The sequence below is a fragment of the Dreissena polymorpha genome, chromosome 1 (genome assembly GCF_020536995.1).
Source record: "Dreissena polymorpha isolate Duluth1 chromosome 1, UMN_Dpol_1.0, whole genome shotgun sequence".
Taxonomy (NCBI): domain Eukaryota; kingdom Metazoa; phylum Mollusca; class Bivalvia; order Myida; family Dreissenidae; genus Dreissena; species Dreissena polymorpha.
This window is the reverse complement of record NC_068355.1, coordinates 106,593,857-106,599,890: the sequence shown is the minus strand read 5'-3', so window position 1 is coordinate 106,599,890 and position 6,034 is coordinate 106,593,857. Positions and strand designations below refer to the sequence as shown.

The 6,034-nt window shown below is 34.4% G+C and overlaps 1 long non-coding RNA gene across 1 annotated transcript; it reads right to left on the bottom strand.

Annotated features, from left to right (window-relative positions):
* Positions 1–1,317: 1,317 nt before the first annotated feature.
* Positions 1,318–5,735, bottom strand: LOC127865253 (uncharacterized). The gene is made up of 2 exons (XR_008042530.1): positions 5,332–5,735; positions 1,318–2,393 (listed from the first exon to the last, which is right to left on the bottom strand). It is a non-coding gene; the product is annotated as an uncharacterized LOC127865253 (long non-coding RNA).
* Between the last annotated feature and the right edge of the window lie 299 nt (positions 5,736–6,034).

Here is a 6,034-nt window from a genome sequence, read left to right as displayed (position 1 = left end):
GGACAGCGCCAAAACAATATCCCTCCGCCTTTGGCAGGGGATATATACTCATACCAAGTATCAATGAAATCCGCCAAAGCACTTCCAAGATATGGCTCCAGACACATAAGTGCCTATAGTAAAAAGCATTTTTTTAAGATACAAAGGGCCATAACTCTATTTTTAACACATGGTATACAATGCCATTTGGCGTGCATCATCCTCTTATGCATATATATACTCATACCAAGTTTCAATGAAATCCGCCAAAGCACTTCCAAGATATGGCTCCGGACACAAAAGTGCCTATAGTAAAAAGCATTTTTTCAAGATACAAAGGGCCATAACTCTATTTTTAACAGATGGTGTACAATGCCATTTGGCGTGCATCCTCCTCTTATGCATATATATATACTCATACCAAGTTTCAATGAAATCCGCCAAAGCACTTCCAAGATATGGCTCCGGACACAAAAGTGCCTATAGTAAAAAAGCATTTTTTCAAGATACAAAGGGCCATAACTCTGTTTTTAACAGATGGTGTACAATGCCATTTGGCGTGCATCATTCTCTTATGCATATATATACTCATACGAAGTTTCAATGAAATACGCCAAAGCACTTCCAAGATATGGCTCGGACACAAAAGTGCCGGACAGACGGACAACGCCAAAACAAAATCCCTCCGCCTCTGGCGGGGGATAATAAGCACTAAAATAAAATTAGGCCACTGGTAGATGAAATTAAGCTACTATTGATTACAAATAAAACTTTTTTGTTACAGCAAATTCTGAAAAAAGATATTTCAATCATCACTAAATTTGCATTGAAATCTTATTTATTGGACTAAAGCACTTTACAGCCAATTAGCATTTGTGAACACTATCTGGTCAATAACAAAATAATGCTTTGAACAATCAAATGTATGAATGATGTACTTGACAACTATGCATGGATTTAGTATAAAATTTAGCATTGCATTTATTACCATTTTCAAATCTGCTGAGCACTAAAAAGTCATTATAAGTAAGCACCATATTTTACAGTTGATACGCCAAATGAAAAGTTACATGAATAAGGCCAAATATTTTAAATGCTTTAACATAAACAAAAAGATTCAAAGCAGTTTCATGACTGAATGTTCCCTACTTAAGTGATGCCACTCTCAAAGTGCAAACAGTATCACATAGATACCTCACACACAATTTAAGTGGCATTTAAATACTTGTTTTACAGAATAGAACTAAATATTGTAGGTGGTTTGCACATTACATATTATAATGTGAAAATAAGCCAGTATTTCAATATCAAAGTGTCTGAATGTGCATGACAACAACATTTGAACATAAATATGTATATTAAATATCCAATGCATCTTGACAAAAATGTATCAACACATGTTAATAACAATTTAATTCTACGCTTAAAATGCATAACAGTAAGTCAAAACAAAATTCAAAAGTAACAAAATCAGCAAGAAACATTGAATACAACAACAACAAAATAATTATTATTATCTTAAAATAAAGAAATAACAACATGGTGCAATAAAATCGATATTACACCACATACATTTCTCTGTCACTTAGGCTTACATTTCAAGTAAAATCATTGTATATGACTGTCACCGAACACTTAACGGCAATTTATATTTTGTGAAGTAGCATGAACATCTCAAGCATAATGAACATTTATACACTAGAGACAAATATTAACAATCGGTGATGAGAACTAAACGAAAATTGATCTTTTGCTTTTTCACATAAGAGATTTGTCAGATGGATGAGAAGGTATTCATTTTAATTGTTACATTATATCCAGTCGAGTTGAATGAAGTGCCGTTTAGCCCAAACTCCATGTCTTCAGACGTTGGAGGCCTGCTATCACCTTTCAGGCTGTTGGCACTTTTCACAATACAAACAATCACGATCACTAACATTAGTGCGAGCAATAAAAACACAAGCCCAACAAGGCACTTGGCTCTGCACGAATTTACACGGCGAATATCTCCAGACGTGACATGCTCTGTCCGGAACAGACATTTATCCTTATCCCTGATCTCACCCTGTGTGATGACAATGTCCACCTGGTTCTTGTCTTGCGGCTTAAACAGCAGAGTCGAGTATTTCCGGTCCGAGAATGTTCGTGTAATGGTCAGCTCGTTATTCTCTGTTATAAAACTGTTTACGGAGTAGTTGTTCACCAAACGGTCATTGTCTCGCATATTCTCTGTGCTCAGGTACATTTTTGTGTTATGTGTTCACACTCCTCTTTGAAGCCAGTTATGGATGGTCAGCAGTGTTCAGTATCAGAAGTCACCAGTGTTTATTATTTATCCTCCCTCGAAGACGTAAACTGATGAAATGATGCGCCACTGGGTGATGTTTTCAGACATTTTTCAGAGAGATCATGTCCTGCAATTATTTAACACTAGTATTAAAGTATTTTTAGATTTAGATGAAGCTAATAATATTCATGATCATGACAAATGTAATGTACTCTTTTTCAAGCAATTCATTTCACTATTAAAACATCTTCATATATTAGAATTAATCATTGTTATTAAAATATTGACAATCTATAATGCAACAGTAAAACTCAGAATAAACAACTTAAAGATGCCAAACATTATTGATTAATGCATAAAAACTTGCAAACATTATCCTTAGGCTTATTTTGCATTCCAAAGTACAAGTGGTCCATTGTTTTGACGGTCAAGTATTTTAATATATACACATGTATGCTAACAACTTAATTGTAGTTGTTTGCAGTTTTGTTCTGTATACAGTACTGTACTGTAGTGAGTAGTGCACTTTTAAACTGAAGTCTTTTTAAGTAAATTATCTACGTCCCTGACATTATGTATACGTGCTCAAATGTTGCCTTTAAAGAATGTTAATTGCAAAAATAGTCCACAACGTGTATTGCCATGACAGGGTGCCGGTCAACTCGTACCTAAGTCAACTCGCACGTTTTTTGTCAACTGGAATGTCTTTTTTGGTCAACTCACACTTTTCGAAGTCAACTCGCATCCCCCAAAAATTATTCAGAAAAAGACGTAGGATATAATATGATCAGTAGTTTATAACTAGTTTATAAGTATAAATCATAGATGTTATGTCTTTTTTAATTATCTGAATGTACGGTTGTCACAATTAATGTCTCTTTTACACTTGTGATCGGGGTTTTTCACGGATAATATGTCTGTGTGTTAGAGGTGTGATAGGTGTTACCGCTATATACGACGAACAATAATTAACATGGTCAAACATTAATAAATTTAAGTGGTACTTAATGTTTGTCACAACACGGATAATGGTGTAAAAGGTGTTGTATATCGCGTCAATTAATTTAAGTTAATTTAGCATGTAATTAGTTTTTCTATAATATTCATGTTTTAATTAAATTTAAGAAAATTAAAATGAAAATTAGATGATGTTTGTTGCATACAGTTATTTCATAAAAGATCATTAAAGTGTCTTGGTTATGAATATAAATCGACTAAGTTATTAATAGGTTAAGTTAAAAACATGCGTATTTTGTGTGATGGATTATCCATGTATATTGTGTTCAAGGAGTGTAGGTCCAAGGCAACAAGCTATTGAATGCGATAGTTGCCAAAAATGATTTTTTTTTACAACTAATTTAAATTCATTTATGTTTGTACATCATATATACGCGGTTTATATGTTACTTAGCTATACCTATTTGTACTCACATTGACATTATGATATATGTCCAACTATTTGTTAATGAACGCACAGTAATGCTTTTCCTGCAATGGTTTGAATGTTCTTAACAGTTACAGGGAAAAATATTTTGTCATTGTAGGCATCATCCAAAACCAGTACTTTGCCGCCATCGTCAACTGACTCGCTATCAGGCGGGGCGAAGTCTCAGCAACAGCCCTGCATAAAACAGATGAGCACAAAATACAAGCCCTGTGCCTGTAAACATGTATTAAAATACAATGTAAATATTGTGTAAATATTTAAATAAAAACTAAAATTAAAATTTTAAAATATATTAAATATATAGACGTATGTCTCATTGTTTACATATTGTAAAGCTTTGATAATGTGTGTAAATATTGTAATACAAATTAAAATCAAATTTAAAAAAGTAATATATATATATATGAATCCGTGTGTACATATTGTAAAGATTTGATAATGACGTGTGTAAATATTGAAATAAAAACAATTGCATATTTTTTTTGTTAAAATATTTTTTTTTAAATATTGAAATAAAAAGTAAAAACCATGAATACATCTTTTACCTATGAAAATGATTGTCTGTTATAATTGTTCCTATGGTGTAAATATGGTATACACAATTTGTGAAAAAAAGTGTTGTTTTGTGAAAATGTTGCAATAAAAAGTATTGTTGTGCCGGTGCCCGGTCTACAAAATGCGCACATACCTCGTGATTGGGAACCAGCGACAAATCGGTATAGTGCATGCTGGGCAGCACGAGATAGTACGGTCTCTTATGCACGGGTGACTGATGCGAGTAGACGTATTTTCCCAAGCTGAGTATTGCTTGGAGTAATTGTGAGCCTGAGTGAGTAATTGTGAGCCTGAGTATAGGTTATATTGTATTATATTGTATTATATTGTATTTTATGTGTGTTCAACACGTATTTACCTGGAAGGCCATTCCCAGAAGATATAAGTGAGTCTGTGACTGTGCATGTGAGTCTGTGAGTTGCCTGTGATTGTGTAAATGACAGGCATTTCCCTGGAGGTGTATTCCCAGAAGTATATGTGTATGTAAGCAGGTGACTGTGTGTTTAAGTACGTATTTGCCTGGAGGTGTATTCCCAGAAGTACATGTATAGTGCCATTTTGTGACGTGCAACCGACGAGTATAGCCGACGAGTTCCCTCGAAGACGACGAGGACGATTGGTGCCATCCTGACGAGCATTCCAGTCGATGCCAACGTGAGTATTGTATTTAGTGCCGTTGCAAGTAATTGCTGTAGTTGTTGTGAAAGAACCCCAAAGAGCTAACCGTGAAAACACTACAGTATTAAACTAAACTCTGGAAGTGTTTCCTATTTATGTTTATGCATAAATTACTCTTCTAGAACCCATTAACACATCAATAGTTTGATTAAGGTATGAGTTGACTTAGGTACGAATTTACTTCCGTGCGAGTTGACCAAACAACGTGCGAGTTGAGAAACGTGCGAGTTGAGTTTAGGTACGAGTTGACTATAAATCCCATGACACGCATGATGAAAAGTACATATAAAATTACAAAATGTTTTTAACAAACGGAAGAATAGTTTATAAGAAAGTGAAACACAATAAAAAGATAAAAACGACAATAGTCGAAATTCATACATACACATGCACCCGTTGACCTCTCGGTATATGTGGACTAAAAGCGACTTAACCTGAACTATATCGATACTTGTTTTTATATAAACGCCTTAGCCACTTAATACTCGCTATCACAATCTCGAATTCTCACTTCCCTACTCAATCTGAACACTTCGGACAGTGGGCTACAGTGAGTGCTACACCACACCGTCGTTATGGCGGAATTGCCCGATGATTCCCGATTGTTCCCTACTTTCGATTCATTTGTAAATGCATAAATACAGTCTGCATGATTCGCTGAAGTTTGGCTTCAAGTCATTTGGCGGATACACTCCCAAAAATAATCCGTGCATGTGGTTTCCAGACTCGTTATAACTTTGTTATATATGCCTTTACAAACAAGTATTTAAAGGGACTTTTACACAGATTGGCGATGAGAAAGTTTTAAAGGGACCGTTTCACGTTTGGGTAGATCTAAATTGACGAAATTGAAAAAGTTGTTTCAGATTCGCAAATTTTCGTTTTAGTTATGATATTTGTGAGGAAACGGTAATACTGAACATTAACCATGCTCAAAAATAGCAATTATATGCATCTTTTGACGATTTAAAAACATGAAAATAATAAAGCGTTGAAACGTGAAACGAATTAATAATTTGGAGAGTTCTGTTGTCGTCGCTATATTTTGTGAAACTACGAGGATTACTTATATAGAGTATAAAATACAT